This window comes from Brachyistius frenatus, unplaced genomic scaffold, assembly GCF_029030835.1.
Source record: "Brachyistius frenatus isolate BFR_SWC_R1_liver_20210118 unplaced genomic scaffold, ASM2903083v1 Contig_150, whole genome shotgun sequence".
Lineage (NCBI taxonomy): Eukaryota > Metazoa > Chordata > Actinopteri > Embiotocidae > Brachyistius > Brachyistius frenatus.
The window spans coordinates 941,140-960,381 of record NW_027210749.1 but is presented as its reverse complement, the minus strand read 5'-3'; the positions used below and the strand labels follow the sequence as shown (position 1 = coordinate 960,381).

Genomic DNA, 19,242 nt, shown 5'->3' with positions numbered 1-19,242 from the left:
TTCGAGCTCGCAGCGTCACCGGTCGTCGTCAGACGACGCGGCCGCGGCGCCGCAGCGACTCCTCTCGCTCCGGCTGCGTCTCTTCGGCTGCGCTGTGAAGAGACGCTGCAGCTGCAGCAGCAGCAGAGACCCTGAGCTCGAGCACGAGGACTTTACTCATGTTTAACACCGAATTTTTGATTTGTATTTGATTTGTATTTTTCAGAATCAGTTTTTTGTTCAGGCATCTTCCTCCGACGGCGCTTTTATTTACACACGCGAGAAGAATGAACTTTATTCGGGACGCATCGCTGCTGCAGGTGAGCTCTCAGCTGTTATCAGCGTTTTCATGAACTTATTGTGGACCTTATAATTGCTCATTTTAACATATGATGTGATGATGTTATAACGTCAGTGTTTACGTTGGAATTTTTGAAGGATGTTTCCTGATGAACTGTGATATTTTGCCCCCGTGTTCATTTTGCCATGTTGTGATATGTTGTGAGCTTTTATTGAAGACTATCCAGCTGTAAGTTGATTGCATGGTTGTGATTGCAAAACACTTTTGCACAGACTTTATTGGGAAAAATCCTTATAATATATATATATATTTTTTTAACAAACTAAAAGCTAAACTGCGTCACTATTTATATTTTAAGCTGAATAAACAACATTTCCAACTCGTTTAACTCTTTAAAAAGATGAATGTTATTGTTTTTTTTAAATTAAGATTTTTTTTTTAATTCTAATTAACCTGCTGTTGTTGTTCAGATCGTCTCTGCTGTGTTTGAGGTCTCAGTTTGAGGCTGGGTCGCTTTTTTACGAAGCTGTTTTGCTCTTCTTTTTTTTTGGTCTCGTGCTGTTACTGACAGGTGACTTTAATTACTTTAATTACCTGCAAATCAGGAGCTGGTCGGAAAAACGAAAGAAACGTGATCTGCGACCTGAACTGGTCTGATTCATTCTGGTTTGGAGTCTGCAGGTTTTGATGTTAATCAGATGAGTCAGGGTGATTATTGCTGTTGTAGTATTTCCATCGATCGCCCCCCCCCCCCCCCCTCCACCCTGAGGCGCCGGAAGTACCGCGCGGCCACCGCGAGATGGCGACGTTGAGCAGGGCACGTGCCAGACTCCAGCTGATAGCGGATTGGACTTTTGTGTGTGTGTGTGTGTGTGTGTGTGTGTGTGTGTGTGTGTGTGTGTGTGTGTGTGTGTGTGTGTGTCTCTGCGGGGAGGTTTCAGGTCATGATTGTGAAAAAGGAATATTCAGATGTGTTTTATTGATCTGAGCGCGTGAAGCTGGGAGCGAACACATAAACCAACACCAGACAGAGATTGGAGGGAGATTGTAAGTGCTGCGGAGAGTGTCGCTTCTCATTTTTCTGTTGTGTGCTCTCCTCTCCAGCAGCTCCATTTACTGCACTGCTCTAGTGCAATGCAATATGTCACGCGGGCATTTGTCACAAACGTGCAATAATAGTAATGCGACTCCTCGAGCTCTTACCTTGATTAAAAGTGTTTGACTTTTTAAGAGGATGCTGTTTTGGGTGCTGCTGGAGGGTCAGCAGTTCAGCTAACGGAGTCTCAGGACCAGAAGTCTGCAGAGACCGATGAAGTGCAAAACAAACCAGCTGCATTTTATTTGAGAGAAACACCGAAGTGAGTGAAGCCTGATCGCTGCAGCAATTACACATGGAAATATTTCAAATACTGAGATTTTAAACATCTTAAAAAAAAGTTTTAAATGTTCAGTGTTTAAAGTACAGACTGTTTCTAAAAGAGTTCGTAGCTTCAGGTCTGTAAAATGGTTCTGATCCAGAAGTGTCTCCAGCTGCAATACCAGCGAGTGCCACTAGAGGTCGGCTCCAAAAAGCCTCCGGCTCCATAGACTCCCATTCAACTTCTCTCATCAAATCCAAAGTGAATAAAATGTGTCCATCAGTTATCTCGGTGTTGTTAGCTAAAGTCACTCCTTCTTCTTAGTTTTCTGGAGGTCCATCTGAAAATAATCCCTCATTCATTAGAAAAGAAGATTCAAGAAGACCTGTTTTTGGGGGCGTGTCTGTTTGATTGACAGGCCTGTGGTGCAGTCAGGTTACAGCTATCGGTGGGCGGGACGTAGTATCGTCAGGTTTCCGATCGGATCGGTCAGATCCACCGCTGGCTCCTCCCCCAGCTCGTCCAAATATGGTCACTTCCTGCTCCAAACCGCTCCGAACTAACAAACATGGTGACGGACAGAATCTGAACTTCATAACGGCCGTTCACGTCACTGCTGGTTGTTTTTTTAAAGCCACGTTTTGACCCTCCGACTCTCACATTCGAAGCACTTAACGTCTTATTACGAGCCATAAAAGAGTCAAATATAAGAGATTTCATTATTATGTGACAAGAAGACAAAAAATGTAAATGGTCGGCTGTTCTTTTCAAAAAGAAAAAAAAAATCAAGTATGAATTAATTATGAGTCGTACAGCCTTCAGTATTTTAGCCGATTATTTGTATATGCTCTGAAAGGACTCATTGATTATTCCACGTCTTAATAATCCCTCCACGCTCCCACACTTGTGATTTGGCCACTTTTTTTTTTTTTCTTTTTTTTAAGTGGTAAACATAATTCCAGTCACTCTTTAAAAGAAAACCAGCCAGCTGAGTATTGAAGTGTGTCGCCAACTGGAAAAATAGTTTCTGCAGGACCGGCCGCCCTTTGTGAATACAAACCCGAAGAGTCCGGCCGCTCCGCGCAATCACAAAGCCATTAAACACCTGATTTGGTTCGGAGTATACAGGAGCGGCGCGCTGTGGGTCCCTCTGGGCTTTTGTGGGGCATGATGTGGAAATATTTCTTTTTTCTTTTCTTTTTTCAATGATGTATGTGCAGAGAGTTGAAAGTACTGCTTGTGAGTCCACCAACACATTAAACCAGACTTTTACCATTTCCATTCCTATTTCGTTCCAAACTACTTTTCATATATATTTATTGGTCGTTTTGTAAGAGAGAAGGGAAAAAAAAGTGAATGAAAAAACCCGTAGCGGCAGCCTGGAGCTCGTCAGACAATATTCGAAAAAAAAAAAAAAAAAAAAGACGAATGTTTTTTTTATACAATCAGAAAATGTCTCATGAAGATTCAAAACTAATCTGTAATCTTTTATTTTGAAAGGAAAGTCACCGGCGTATTGAAGTTTTGTGTTTGCCGTCACGGAGAGCGATTACAGATTATCTCGCAAGCATAAAACAGATAAATCACAGAGGAAGAAAATATTATGTCACCAAAATTGCAGTTTACTGGATGATGAAGACGCGTCCAGTCTGACGGACGATTGGCGGATTGATTTCATCTGGAACGATCGGGACACAGCGCCGGCTGTGTTTTCCAGTCTGCTGAACCTTTTCAACTGGGAATCCTCCCTGTTCTGTCAGATCAATACGTGTAATCAGCGTTGATAAATCGGAGAGCACTGGCTGTTCTTTTTCAAGGGCACGTTGGATTTTGGAGTTCAAGCTGTCTTTCACAAAGCAAATTCTGCCTGAATCTCTTACGCTTCATTTGCACAGATATAAAGTGAGGAAAAAAGTTAAGAGGAAGTGGTGATAGAACAACTGGATGACCGCTGACAAGGTGTGTGTGTGTGTGTGTGTGTGTGTGTGTGTGTGTGTGTGTGTGTGTGTGTGTGTGTGTGTGTGTGTGTGTGTGTGTGACCGCTGACTGTTTATAAAAGAGTTCGTAGCTTCAGGTCTGTAAAATGGTTCCGATTCAGAAGTGTCTTAAGCTGCAATACCGCCGAGTGCCACTAGAGGTCGGCTCCATTCAACTTCTCTGAAAGTTCATGTTTTCATAAACAAGGTCGAAGAAGCAGGTCATGTGACGAAATACAAAGCGTGATGAAGTCCCACTGAGGTGGATGACAGCAATTATTGTCTGGAAAAAAACGACGTCCTTCACCAGGATCACTGGTGTCTGAGCACAAGAGTCAACGTAGAATTTGTAAATAACATAAGTAAATTACTTGCATAACGTAACATACTTAAGAAATGTACGTTACGAAGGTAGCTTACGTAATGTTGCTTAAATTACCTACATTTTAACCGTATATAGCCGATTTCTTTTAAGAAACTTAACACAACTTAACGTTTTTAACTTGACTTTTTTTTTGTTTCTTTTTTTTTTCAGAAATTCCTCAAAGACATTTTTGTCGGCTGTAGTCATCTTTGCATGTTTCTGCTGTTTGTATCGAAGAATCTGACCTCATAGCGCCACACACATTCGTAACATCTCTTTTCTTTAGCCTTTAAGTGTATTACTGCCACCTTCTGGCAGCACCTGGAAAAACAAGGAAAAATGTGTTTTGAGACAAGATAATAGTTGCACAAACTATTGTTTTAAACAAAATGTATTTAATGATTTCAAAAGTCCAACAAGCATCACCCACTCGTTGTCCTTTGTTAATCTAAAAGTGTTGAAAATGCTTTGCGTGATTAAAGGAAGGCTTCTGTAACACCAAAATAAACAACCCGATATCACGTTACATTTGTAAAAAAACATCCGAGCCCACTTGACGATACCGCGTTAGTGTCACGTTGTGTCTTGCCAAGACGTGAAAAGAAATGTTTTGTTATGTTCAGCTACAAAAATGTCGTCGTTAGCAACATTACATACGCTATCTTAGCTACTTAACCTACTTTTTGGAGGTTAATTTACTTACGAAGTCTACGTTGACTTTTGTATGAACACTCTTTGTACTTCGCAGCACGACTTCCATCACATGCCCTTCTTCTTTGACCCGGCGTGTACTTTTCACGTCGAGGCACAAAACAACCCAACGTCATCCTCTAGTGGACAGACGGCCGTATTACACCAGCTTCCTGTGTGTTGTGCATTCATATTTGTGTGTGCGTGCGGGAACGAGTTATGAATTATGGAGAGAATTTGTAGAGAAGTTGGAGCCCTGTTCTCGCAGGATGAGGCGGCAGCAAAACATCAGCCATGAAATTCAAATAGCTCATGAGGTGGAGGTAAAAGGGAGGAGAGGCCATTAGGGCCGGCAGCCCGTCGGCTCTCAGCATCTTATTCATCCCGCAACAAAGGCAGAGCGAGGACGAGGAAAAAAATGAAAAAGAGGAAGAAAAGCAACATGAAAGACTTTTAAGTGGTTCTGCCTGGTGGGTACTTTGGAGTGGAGGGGTTGAGCGGGGGTAGAGGGGGCTGACCATTACAAAACATCATGAATTCTCTCCTCAGGGGCAGAAATGCACGAGTAACACATTATACAGAAAGCAGACGGGGAGCTGGTGTAAGTCAGAGAGGGTCACCGAGGTTTCTGGGGGTTGTTGTGACCCGGCAGGTTGACACACTCTGAAAAATGGAATAGAAAGTGTGTGTGTGTGTGTGTGTGTTGTGTTTGTGTTGTTTGCTCAGGGGTGGGGGGGAGGGAAGGATGGGGAGGGAAGGATGGGGTGGTACGCCAAGTTCAGGCTTTTTTCTTGGAGAGGCTCTTTTTCAGCATCTTGCCGTGGGAGCAACAATAGTGACATATTCGACTGTTCTTTCTTTACCGGTCGTGGTCTCAGAGTGGATGATGGAATTATTTTTCTAAAATGTTTGATACTAGTTCCTGAAGGATACTTTAAAAATAATAATAATTTAATAAGATCCATTTTAAGGAAGGAAAATTAAAGCACACATTAGTTTTCATGCCGTTTAGAGGGGTGAGAGTGTATTTCAGGTTGGTTTTTGTTACTGCAGTTTACCGATGTTCCCTGAATGCCTCTTGTTCAGGGCTATCAGTAGATGTTGGCTTGGCGGCCAAAAAAATGGATTTGCAAATAGAGAAATAAGGCATTTCTAATGTCAGATTTATTTTAGTTGATTTACTTCTATGTAAATGTACCAAATCAAAAACATGTCAGTGTGGATGAAGTCAAAATTTGGTACCAAATGACAGCAGTTTTTTTTAAACTTGATTTTGATGAAGCAATTTGGTTATTGCCAAAGTTTGGTATTCATCCTCAGATAAAGCTGAAAACACTTTGTTGATTTATTTTTTAAGTCTACTGGTAAAAATTAAATCTAATAATCGATCGATGGCTTTACCTAAAAGCAAAACTGCAAGAAAGAGATTTTTCTTGATCGATGTGAATATTCAGGTTTTTTTCATCGAATTAAATGTTTCTGAATTTTTGGTTGCACAAAATATCTTCAGACCGTTTTTTGTAGGAATTTCACAAGAACCGAAACTTTGGTACTAGGCTGGTTCCAAAATTCACTAATTCATCAATGGAAAAATATTGAAGCCAATCTTTAGAAATCCAGACCTGAAATAATCTGAATCAAATTCAAGTTGAAACACTCATTTCATTGGTTAAATTGTTGTGATTTCAACATTGACTTTTAAGAATCGTGGATTTTTAGTTGGTTTCGGTACCGACTACCAAAACCTTCGTAGCGTGACAACACTAGTTCTTAGAAACTATTCACGATCACTTTCTGTGTAATCAATAATGAAAATAAGTCTTAGTTGCATCCGGAGTCAGTTGTTTGTTTTTCATTGGTCTTTGCTGCAGCTTCCCCTCATTAGAAAGAAGAACAGCATTGGTTTGTAAGTAAGGCAGCAACTAATGATCAATTCATTACTTCCTCAGTAATTGGCTTGTACAACCAGCAACCCAAGAACCCAACAGATATTTACTTATTGATCCCGTTAAAACCAAGAAAAGCAGAATATCCTGTGTAGGATTTAAGAAAGAAATGTTTGACTTTTTTTTTTTTTTCTGTCGACCAATTAGCTCGTTAGAATTAATCTATCCTTCAAACTTTTTATGTCTAAACCAAACTGTCACGTGACATATTAACGTCTTCTGGTTTAGTTTTTTTTGAATCAGTAATTTAGTAATCGTGTTTTCCCTCCAAAATGGTCAAACTCAATCAGCCGCCCTTGAAAAAACCCAAATCAATGTTCTGAATTTATTTTGCGGTGTGAACTGGGTCAGACGGCAGCAGATGATCAGGTCGCCCACATCGTGACCCCAAAACAACATGAGGTGACGATTCCCGGTGCAGTTTTCAATGCATAAAAAAAAAAAAGAGATGAATAATTTAACCAATAACTGTTTGCATGAGAAGAAAAACACTCCAGTTAAGTGAGTAAATCTGCAGTGTTTGTTTTAATATTCAGAAACAGTGTGTGCAGCGACCAGCGGTGATGTCATCATCCATCAGTGATGTCATCGTTGGTTTGTGAACATTATGAATCCTCCAGTTCAGATTCTGTCCGTCACCATCTTTGCTAGTTCGGAGCGGTTTGGAGCAGGAAGTGACCATATTTGGATGAGCTGGGGGAGGAGCCAGCGGTGGATCTGATTGATCTGATTGGAAACCTGACGATACTACGTCCCGCCCACCGATAGCTGTAACCTGACTGCACCACAGGCCTGTCAATCAAACAGACACGCCCCCAAAAACAGGTCTTCTTGAATCTTCTTTTCTAATGAATGAGGGATTATTTTCAGATGGACCTCCAGAAAACTAAGAAGAAGGAGTGACTTTAGCTAACAACACCGAGATAACTGATGGACACATTTTATTCACTTTGGATTTGATGAGAGAAGTTGAATGGGAGTCTATGGAGGCTTTTTGGAGCCGACCTCTAGTGGCACTCACTGGTATTGCAGCTTAAGACATTTCTGCACAGGCCTGTCAATCAAACAGACATGATGTCATTGCTGTCAAAGTTTCATTACTTCAGCGTTTGTGTTACCCGCTCAGTTAATCAACGTTTTCATCTACACACCAACAAGCTGAAATGACTTTCCACCTGCTGCTCTCTGTGACGCTGCAGTTTGAATGTTAAAATTCAGATGTCAGTAGGAAGGTAATTGTAAAAAAAATAACAAAATTACCCTGTATCCCATTTTTGTCCTATTTTCTCTCTCCGTTCCGACCAAATTCATTTCAGTCACTTAATGATAACTGCTGTGATGGAAAAAGGCTCTGCGTGCGCTTAGTGTTGATTTTCTTGAGTCTTGATTTATCTCATAACGGTAATGAAACTTTGATTTGAGTTCCTCATTTTACCACCAAACAAGAAAAACACAGTGTGCTACTCAAAAGATTGGGAAACAAAAGAAATGTAATGAGATATGAATTAATAAAACTGATGCTTGTGTTGATGGGAAAAAAAGTTTTTTTTTCTGCATAGTTTGAACCGTGTGAAGTTTTGAGTCACCAGCTTTTCTCTCTTTCACTTCTATGAGAGCGTCCTTCAGACTTGTGTTGTTTTGAGAGTTGGGCTGACGCGATGAGGACCGTAATGAGATCGAACCTGCAGCATGACGGGCTCGAAGCCAAGCTTTGGATCGGCAGACGCATGCAGAGATTTACAGAAACGATTTTCCCTCTTTTTTTTTTTGCTGATTTGGTGTGCCGGGATTTATGGTAATATGTGTAGTCTGCAGCAGGCTGACGACTCGCACACCGAGAGGGAAAAAGATTCATACTGAAAGTTTATTTATATCAAATTCATTGCAGGGTTGTAGAGACGGGTGGAAAAAAAGATTTATCTTTTACCTTGAAACATACAGTGGGTACGGAAAGTATTCAGACCCCTTTAAATTTTTCACTCTTTGTTTCATTGCAGCCATTTGCTAAAATCAAAAAAGTTCATTTTATTTCTCATTAATGTACACTCAGCACCCCATCTTGACAGAAAAAAACAGAAATGTAGAAATTTGTGCAAATTTATTAAAAAAGAACAACTGAAATATCACATGGTCATAAGTATTCAGACCCTTTGCTCAGTATTGAGTAGAAGCACCCTTTTGAGCTCGTACAGCCATGAGTCTTCTTGGGAATGATGCAACAAGCTTTTCACACCTGGATTTGGGGATCCTCTGCCATTCTTCCTTGCAGATCCTCTCCAGTTCCGTCAGGTTGGATGGTGAACGTTGGTGGACAGACATGGCAACTTCTGAATACTTTCCGTACCCACTGTATCTCCCATTATCCTATTGTCTCTACACCAATGTACAAGCTGAAATTTATAGGTGTCGATATCAAGTCCCTCCAGGATTTCATAGTTTATTTTCAGATTATTACAATCAAAAAATGTTGATCTTCTAAAAATGTTTGTAGTTTGTGTTTTTTTGTGGTAAAATTGTGTGAATTTGCAGAAATTGGCAAAATCCAAGAAAAATAATAAAGACTTTGACGTGACCCATCTCTAATGCAGAAGCTAACATCGAAGGTATATCGGTCCCTCCAGAATGACATATTTCTTATTTTTATTTTTTACAATAAAAAATATTTGACTTTAATGTTAATGAAGTGAGTTTTGTTTCGAAACTTTGTTGTCATACTTTCAGCACAGCTTCTGCTGATGACATTTTTTGCGAAAATATTGCGGTAATTTTGCAAAATTAATTGAGATTGCTTGGATTTGCGTTAATTATTGCGATCTCAAGATAGTGAGTTCCTTGGAGGAACTGGTGTCTGTTATCGTGTGTGAGACCGGGTCACTGCTGTGGAACTGTATTGCTCTTGTACGTTTGTGATGACTTGACCTGCTGGGAGTTGACCTCAAGTGTTCAATCAAGCCTCAGATCGCTGACGAGGACACCAGCAGAGAAACCCGGAGATATAGAAGGTGACTGACTTCATCATCCAGGGACTGAAACGTTTGCACTCTTACACACTTTTCCACCTGCCTGCACAGCCCTGCATGAATTTAATATAAATAATAATAATTAATAAAGCTTTTATTTATATATATATATATATATATATATATATATATATATATATATATATATATATCATTTTTTTGTGAATGCTACATATATATGTATATACACATATATGTATAGATATATGTATATATGTACATATATATGTACATATATGTATATATAAATGTGTATATATATGTAGCATCCACAAAAAAATGAAGCCAAGGCAGAAGTGTCTTCAGCTGCAATACCAGCGAGTGCCACTAGAGGTCGGCTCCAAAAAGCCTCCGGCTCCATAGACTCCCATTCAACTTCTCTCATCAAATCCAAAGTGAATAAAATGTGTCCATCAGTTATCTCGGTGTTGTTAGCTAAAGTCACTCCTTCTTATTAGTTTTCTGGAGGTCCATCTGAAAATAATCCCTCATTCATTAGAAAAGAAGATTCAAGAAGACCTGTTTTTGGGGGCGTGTCTGTTTGATTGACAGGCCTGTGGTGCAGTCAGGTTACAGCTATCGGTGGGCGGGACGTAGTATCGTCAGGTTTCCGATCCGATCGGTCAGATCCACCGCTGGCTCCTCCCCCAGCTCGTCCAAATATGGTCACTTCCTGCTCCAAACCGCTCCGAACTAGCAAAGATGGTGACGGACAGAATCTGAACTGGAGGATTCATAACGTTCACAAACCAACGATGACATCACTGATGGATGATGACATCACTGGTGGTTGATGACATCATTGCTGGTTGATGACATCACTTATGGATGATGACATCACTGGTGGTTGCTGGTTGGTTAGAGCGCATAATTTCATCGAGTCCCACTAATCTGTCAACCAACGGAAGACCTCACTGCTGGTTGCCGTGTCAAATAAATATGAAAAAAAAAATCCTAGTTGTCAATATTTTCTACTGGTGCAGTTAAAAGAAAAAAGTAATTACATCTTAGAGTTGTTGCAGACAGCCGTCTAACTGTGAGACTTCTCAGGGCCGCCGGACTATAAATCAAGTTGCATGTCTGAACAGTGAAAAAAAGATTTTTTATTTTTAGTTGAAATTCTCCTTTCATTAACGGTGAGAGCCGGCAGATGGACGAGCCCAATCATTATGTTCCATCGTAATAAGTGATGACCTCGCCTGCTCTGGGAGACGAGAGGACCCAAATTATAGCTGAGATGGTCCTGCGGCCACTGGCGCTGAGGGGGGATGAGAGGGGTGAAGGGGGGTGGGAGGGGGTTTAAAACACACCGTCCATGTGGAGAGCTACTTGCCGTTCGTCCTCTGGAAGGAAAGTCGCATCAGAGAGCAGCTCCTCTCCATCTCGGACGGTTTTTTAGTCACTTTTTTCCTCCGTTCAGATGAAGCCGTCGACTTGAAGCTAACCGGCTTTGACAGATTCCCTCATCGAAGACCCGGGGAGCCCGGGAGCATCACACCGGATTATACCACGTCCAGCAGAGCACAGCAGGATGTGCTCATTGTGAACACATCCTGCTCCTTTTTCTGACAATCAACGGTGTTGAGTCACAGCGGGGTGACTGACTGACTGACTGACTGACTGACTGACTGCTCTGCGACATCTTTGATTTAAATTAACTACAACTTTAAAAAAACGTCAGGTGAAATATTGGAAACTCCAACCAAAGTGTTGCAGAACAAAATTAAACCAAATTCACCCATTTAAAAACAAATTACGCAATAAGAAACATTGAAAAACAACTCTGGAAGAAATTAAAGAATACAATGTTCAGCCAACACCGTTCACATCTGTTTTGTTTCCGTCCTTTAGTTCCTTTCGTCTCTCTACTTTTTATTTTTAAATTCTTTAGTTCAAATCACTAAATTTACAATTTTATACAGTCATCTTAAATTTTACAAAGTGATTCAACTTTTCAACTTTTTACAGTGTCATTAGAACAAAATTAGATTAAATTAGTTTTTCATACTCATTCATCTCTCTACTTTCAACTTTAATAATAATAAAAAAAATAAAAAAACTAACAACAATAACAAGTAATTATCACAGGTACTCCCTGAGAATTTGAATAATTCAGCTTCAGGTGGGGTCGCTTTTTACAACTCGCTTTTTACAACTCGCTTTTTACAACTCGCTTCCTCCTCATGAAGGTTTCAAGGAAAAATGCAAAAATTCTAAGTTCCCCATTAATGCAGTTTTCACCACTGATTTCTCCACAGAATCGTTGCCGTGGTGAATTCCTCCCCCAGAATCTGAATATTGCTGCTGCTGCACCTTTTCCTCCAGCTGAGAATGTGCTGCTGAGGTGTTTTCATATACGCGCCGAGACGCCACAGATGACCTTCAGTCGGCTAATGAAGGGAAGCGCTGATTGCCGCGTGCTGCCGCGCATCGGAAACACCTTCATGTGCTCCGATAGGAATTCTAAGGCGAATATCTGAAGGAACTTTGGAGATAAAAATTTGCTTTCTTTTGGCTTTAATGTTCGCGGCGGGGCCGCAACAACATACTAATTATGAGTGACGGTCCTCGGAGGGTTTAAATGCTGCTGGATTTGGATACGTAGATGTGCATGCGTTTAATAAGGACGTGTGATAAAGCCTTGTTAGCATTAAAGGGTTTAGTTGTGGATTAACTTTTTCCCTGAAGTTAAGAAGCATTTTTTTTTTTTTTTAATTGGCTTAAATTCGCTCCAAAAAAAAAGTCCAACCTGTAAATGTATCATGCATTTTTTTTTTTTTTTAACTTTGGTGTCACCCGACGTCTCCAAATGATGCATTTCATATAAAAGCTGACGAGATATCACATCGAAACCTCTTAAATTACCCCCGAAAAAAATCAAACATATATTGAAAAACGCTATAATGTGTTTTGACTTTTCTGGTCTGGACTGTCGGGACATTTCTATTGAATAAAGATGAAATCAAGAAAACATAAATAAAGAAAATAACCTTGAGCGCATGACATTTTTGGAGTCGGCTCTCCGTTAAAAAAAAAGAAGACGTATTTCAGTCTGAGGAAAGACTTTATGGTGAAATAAGCTTTAAAACCTGTTGTGTGGCGCTTTTGTCTCCCCCTTCTGTCAACGGTAGGAATTACAAGAACTTTACTGATGTCATCGACCCCATTGTAGCCGGTTTCATCGCTTCTGTTCCGGCTGTAAAATTGGTGATCAATGAACTAGAAGGCGTCACAACCTTCTCAAAGAGCAGCGAATTATTTCACCCCCACTCAAGCTGGCGAAGGGTTAAACCGCAAGTTGGCAGGAAGTCCTGTGGCGCACATGCTCCGCCCACAGACACTTTCATGATTTTGTCATTAATATACGCAGCAGCCTCAGATTTTATACAATAAAGAAGATAAAAAGACCAAAAAATGTTGACTGAAGCTGAAGTTCTGAAGAAACAACGATCAAATGGTTGTTTATATTTTACTGAATCGATATCTCTGAAGAAGCATGCGGGCGATCCCTCCAGTCACCACGTTGTTCTGCGACGCTCTCGGACCATCTGTCCACCTCAGGCTTTGGCAGCGGATGAATTCGGCGAGTCTGAAAGGTTTGAGAAGCCTGCAGAGATCCAGATATATGGACATTATTATGCAGAAAGTGCATTTCCCATTAAAGTAATACGACAGTCTACCTGAGCTCAGTCTTTGTTTTTCCACCACAAGACACACACACACACACACACACACACACACACACACACACACACACACACACACACACACACACACACACACACACACACACACACACACACACACACACACACAAACTCAAAATAACTAAAGAGTTTTCTTTAACCCCGGCGGCCTCCCTTCATTTCTGTGACGATCAATTATTAGCCAGTTTATCTCAATGACAAGCGGACCGTCCTCTGCGGGGCTGTGTGTGACTTTTTACAAATAGTGCTGATATGCCGTCTTATGTGTGCCAGCTCACACAGGGGAATATCACCGCTAACCCGCAGCCTGCTGGCTTAACTCCTCTTACTGTCTGTCAATATGCTCGGGGGAGCGGCCGCCTTCAGAGCTGAACTTCACCGAACATCTCTGGTGCTGCCAGCAGCTGTAACTTCAGCAGTTCTGGAAGTTAAATGTGTTTTTACTTCAGCGGTGATGTCATCGTTGGTTTGTGAACGTTATGAATCCTCCAGTTCAGATTCTGTCCGTCACCATCTTTGTTAGTTCGGAGCGGTTTGGAGCAGGAAGTGACCATATTTGGACGAGCTGGGGGAGGAGCCAGCGGTGGATCTGACCGATCTGATTGGAAACCTGACGATACTACGTCCCGCCCACCGATAGCTGTAACCTGACTGCACCACAGGCCTGTCAATCAAACAGACACGCCCCCAAAAACAGGTCTTCTTGAATCTTCTTTTCTAATGAATGAGGGATTATTTTCAGATGGACCTCCAGAAAACTAAGAAGAAGGAGTGACTTTAGCTAACAACACCGAGATAACTGATGGACACATTTTATTCACTTTGGATTTGATGAGAGAAGTTGAATGGGAGTCTATGGAGCCGGAGGCTTTTTGGAGCCGACCTCTAGTGGCACTCACTGGTATTGCAGCTGAAGACACTTCTGGATCAGAACCATTTTACAGACCTGAAACTACGAACACTTTTATAAACAGTCAATTATCTCAACAAATATACAGCAGATTCTCAACCCACGAACACGATGCGTTCCGAACAGCTGTTCGTAAGCTGAATTGTTCGTAAGTCGTTATATATTAAATTAGCATTTAGCATTTAGCACTAGCATTTGCTTTCTTAGGCATGATAAACACGTGAGAAACAGGTGATAAATATATGAGAAACGGTAAAGTATCCAAGATGGTACGAACTAAGATGAACACAACAGCGAAGTGAGTGTTGGAGCAACGAACGAAGTGTTGGAAATGAGCCAGTGCTGCTCGGCGTGGGTTGCGGCAGAAAGGGGAATCAGTCGGATGAGGCGCGCTGTACAAAATACGAACTTGCGAACGCAATACGGCATTTTACGAACATTTATGGACATCCGTCAGCGGTTGTTCGTATCTACGAATGTTCGTAACTCGAATGTTTGTAAGTTGAGAACCCTCTGTACTTTGTCCCGATTTTACTGGCGCCTGGTAGTACTGCGTTACTACCACCAGAAGGTGGCGGTAATTCCCGTAAAAGCTCTTTTCTAACTGTCATTGAGCATAAAATAATCATGAAAAACAAGGTCTTACTCAGAAGTGTCGGTGAAACTGTGAAACATGCAAAGACTACAGCCGTCCACAACTTTTGTGTTGAACTCCTTTTAAAAAAATTTTTTTTCTAAATTGCCGATGTGCAGTGTAAACTTGGCAGATCATAAGTCTGTAATCACGGCGGTGCTCCGTCATTAAAGGGCGAAGCAGCGAGCAGACTCTCCGTCCACCGATCGACAATCAATGACGAGCTTTTGTCACCATGTGAAATGAGTTTGATGCTGGACGCGCGGAGCAAACAACGGCGGCTCCACAGATGAAGATGAAAACGTGCTTCTCGTCAGCTTGGTCGAGAGTTTTTCTTTTTTGAAGTTTGGTGGCTTTGTTTGAGTTTTTACGGATCGAGCGAGTCTTAACGCAAAACTCTCAATTATAGAACGTCCTTCGCGTCGCCTCTAACGCGCCTCCTGGAAAAACACTCGGCCCAAACTGTGTTTTGGGGTTCTTGTGCTCTTTGCCACGAGGCGGGGAGCATCGGTTGTCTGCCATCCCAGCCGCCGAGCCCCGGTTGTGGGTTCAGAGCTGCCGCGGGCCTCCTGGGACGGATCTCACGCAGACACTCGGTTTGAGAGGAAAAAGACCCGCTGCAGGCAGGCTTTGACATATTCTTTACATTTTTATGGTAGAAGTTACAGCACTCTGAGGGATATCCTGTACTTTGAAAACTTATTTTTTTATTTTTTAAACTTTCCTCTGATTGATGCTTTACAATAACCTGCATGTGAGTTTTACATTATTCACTGGGAAAAGAAACAACCAGAAGCCGTTTCAGGAGGTTTTTTTTTTTTTATCTCCGAAACATTCCTTCTCTTGGCTGTTAATTGAGTTAAGGAACCTCTGTTAGTCGTAACCACACAAACAAAACTTTTTTTTACACTCTCCTCCGCTGAAGTGCACGAAGACAAAAGATTTGTACCATAATTTGTAACGTTGTTTTTCTTAAATTCGATTTGATATAATTGCCATAAAAAAGCATTGTTGTAGTAGTTGTAGTATTGTTACTGTTGTCGATTATATTTTTTAACAATATCTAATCTTTCATTAGTAATTAGACAATAAAGCCTTATTAACTCCTTTCTCTTGAAAAATGGTTCTTTTCTGCTTTGATGGAAACAGACAGAGATGTGAGGAAAATGTTTTCTTTTGATTCTTTGACACCGTCTTGTGTTCTCCCCTTTTCTCCTCGGCACTTTAAATCTGAGCCGACTGTGATCGCTGTGCTCCTTATAAACACCCCGCTGTGTGTGTGTGTGTGTGTGTGTGTGTGTGTGTGTGTGTGTGTGTGTGTGTGTGTGTGTGTGTGTGTGTGTGTGTGTGTGTGTGTGTGTCACGCCCAAATAACACAAGCTGTTTAGACCAGAGACCCCCGCTGGGCAGATATAAAAGACCAACCAGACTGAAACAACGGAGACGAGTTGTACAGTTTGTGATTTGACACCCGAGTCGGTCCGAACACAAAGCAGTCAGTGTGTGAAGTCAAATTTAGAGAAGCTGCAACATGATGGAGAGAATAACTGAGGGGGAAGAAGCAGCACAGTGAAACCTGCATAAAAAAAAACCAAATCAAATGCACCATCCGGGAGAGCTGACATCTGTAAAAGAAGAAAAAGCTGCAGAAGAACTCATGCTGCAACCGTGTAAAAGCTTCTGCACATGTGCAACAGGAAAAAAAAGAACAATAGAAGCCAGAACAAGAAGCCTTCGGTCCGAGATGATGCCTCATGTCTGTGCTGGCTTTGTTACGGGTTGGAAATGTGTCAGAAAACAGATCGTAAGTCATTATTTTCCAGCTCAGGAGACGTCGTTGGGTTCCGACGGATTTCAGCTCAAAGAAAAGAAAAAAAGGAAACAACATACTGAGCTTGTTGGACGGAGAACTTTCCTTGTTTTTGTCTTTTCACATTTCACATTTTAGCATTTAAATAAAAAAAAATCCAAAGCAGGAAATTAGCTTGTTGTTGTTGTTCGCTATAAAAACCGACGTGTTGTTTGAATGCAAATAGACTTTGTTCATTTCCAGTTGAATGTGTCGTTTGAAGCAAGAAACGCGAGCGCAGTTGAGTTTTAGACACATTTTTCAGCTTAGAAAGTTGTTTTTTTTGTTACCCATGTACTTTAAAACACAAACGAAAACATCCGTTTCTCTGTCATTTGTGACATTTCAGAGTTATTTGGTCCGCCGAGGAGGTTTTCAGTGAATTTAGATTGCTGGTGTTTTTGGTTTGTTTGTCAGCAGGATTACGGAAAACCTACTGGATTGAATTTTATGAAAATTGGTGGGAGGGTGTAGCAAGGACCCGAGAAGAAGCCGAGACAGTTAACTCCTTCACTGACGCTGGTGTTTGTAAAAAAAAATCTAGTCTTCATTGGAAGTGCAGCTCAGGAAACAACTGTTAGCAGCTGATCAGGCCTGCGGGTGTGATTTTTAGACTGGTATATGATACACTGGTGTGTGTGTGTGTGTGTGTGTGTGTGTGTGTGTGTGTGTGTGTGTGTGTGTGTGTGTGTACTTTAGGTTGTAACGAGTCCCGGGAAGTTTCAAAAGTAGTATTTCCAGTCAAAGTCAAACCGTTCCAGAACAAACCATGAACGTCTGCACCAAATCGATGTGATCAGATACATTCCTGATTGAGCCGTTAAAGCCTCGTGCTTAATCAGCACCGCGCTTAGTCTTCTAATCAATGTAAAGGTGGGCGGAGTGGGGAGTGGGGGGAGGGGGCGGAGTGGGGGTGGAGGGGTGGAGTGGCCCGGCTGACAAATTACACCGAGTGAGCTGGTGTGAGTTGCGAGCCGGCTTCACGGCGGCCTGACAGGCTTCACTCATGAATTACACAGCTGACATCGCGGTGCTCTCGTGGGGGTGGGGGGTGGGGGTGGGGGTGAGAAGTTCCTGATGGGATGTCGAGAGTTTGCATCAGTTATTTGTTCTCGTAAGACCTTGATGAAAAAGCTCCTTCACCTCCTCCTCAACGCCTCCTCAGACGTCGCGCTCTTTCATGTGAGCGGTGTACTTTAAGTTATAGTAGCCGACAAAGACCGTTAACGCTTCTGAGATTTCATCACTCCCGATTCCAGTTCTGCGTGTCACCACAAGCGTTTCGTGATTGACAAAGGTGCGGCGAGAAGCTGTCGTCGGGGCGACCGTCCAAAGATACCGCTTTAATTCAGGCCGCCCACACCTCACTCAGACTCCTTCCACGTCTTCGGTCCTGAGAGATTCTTCATAATAGAAAAGCAGAAAGTGGGGCGCCCATGTTTCAGAAACCCCTCGGTGTGTGTGTGTGTGTGTGTGTGTGTGTGTGTGTGTGTGTGTGTGTGTGTGTGTGTGTGTGTGTGTGTGTGTGTGTGTGTGTGAGACTCAGGCCACATCAACTATTTATGCTCCGCAGACCGCAACCTCATTCAGGCATACGTTCAAAGGGAAAGTAACCAGCAGTCATTACACGGCTCGTACTCATTATGCAGTATTGTACATTGATCCCGCGCTTCCTTTTGCAGCATGTGTACTAGTTTGTGTATTAATTAAGACTGCGAGATACTTGGAAAGATTGGAGATTTTTAGTAATGCATCACACCGAGCGCGCTCAATAAGTCATCTGCGAAAAGCAGGTCAATTTATTGAAGGGATTATTTTTCTAATCATAGAGGATAGATTTGTGGCATAAACTGGAATTAGCAGAGCTGCTTGATGGGAGTTTTTAGGTCAAGTGTGCTCGCAGGCCTCTTGTACTGAAACTCTGTACAGACGATGAGAACTTTGGGTTGATTACTGAGCTGCCCTTTTTTCTGCAAGTCTTAAACAATTCCACCGACTGCTTCAAAAACACAGACTGTTTATAAAAGTGTTCGTAGCTTCAGGTCTGTAAAATGGTTCCGATCCAGAAGTGTCTTCAGCTGCAATACCAGCGAGTGCCACTAGAGGTCGGCTCCAAAAAGCCTCCGGCTCCATAGACTCCCATTCAACTTCTCTCATCAAATCCAAAGTGAATAAAATGTGTCCATCAGTTATCTCGGTGTTGTTAGCTAAAGTCACTCCTTCTTCTTAGTTTTCTGGAGGTCCATCTGAAAATAATCCCTCATTCATTAGAAAAGAAGATTCAAGAAGACCTGTTTTTGGGGGCGTGTCTGTTTGATTGACAGGCCTGTGGTGCAGTCAGGTTACAGCTATCGGTGGGCGGGACGTAGTATAGTCAGGTTTCCGATCAGATTGGTCAGATCCACCGCTGGCTCCTCCCCCAGCTCGTCCAAATATGGTCACTTCCTGCTCCAAACTGCTCCGAACTAGCAAAGATGGTGACGGACAGAATCTGAACTGGAGGATTCA

The 19,242-nt window shown here is 41.9% G+C and overlaps 1 protein-coding gene across 1 annotated transcript in view; it reads left to right on the top strand.

Moving 5' to 3' along the window:
• Window positions 1-171: 171 nt before the first annotated feature.
• LOC138631151 (multiple epidermal growth factor-like domains protein 11) overlaps window positions 172-19,242 on the top strand; it is a 122,340-nt gene continuing 103,269 nt past the window's right edge. The window contains exon 1 of the mRNA XM_069715933.1: window positions 172-299. The gene's annotated coding sequence lies outside the window, so the exon portion shown is untranslated. The remainder of the gene's footprint in view (window positions 300-19,242) is intronic.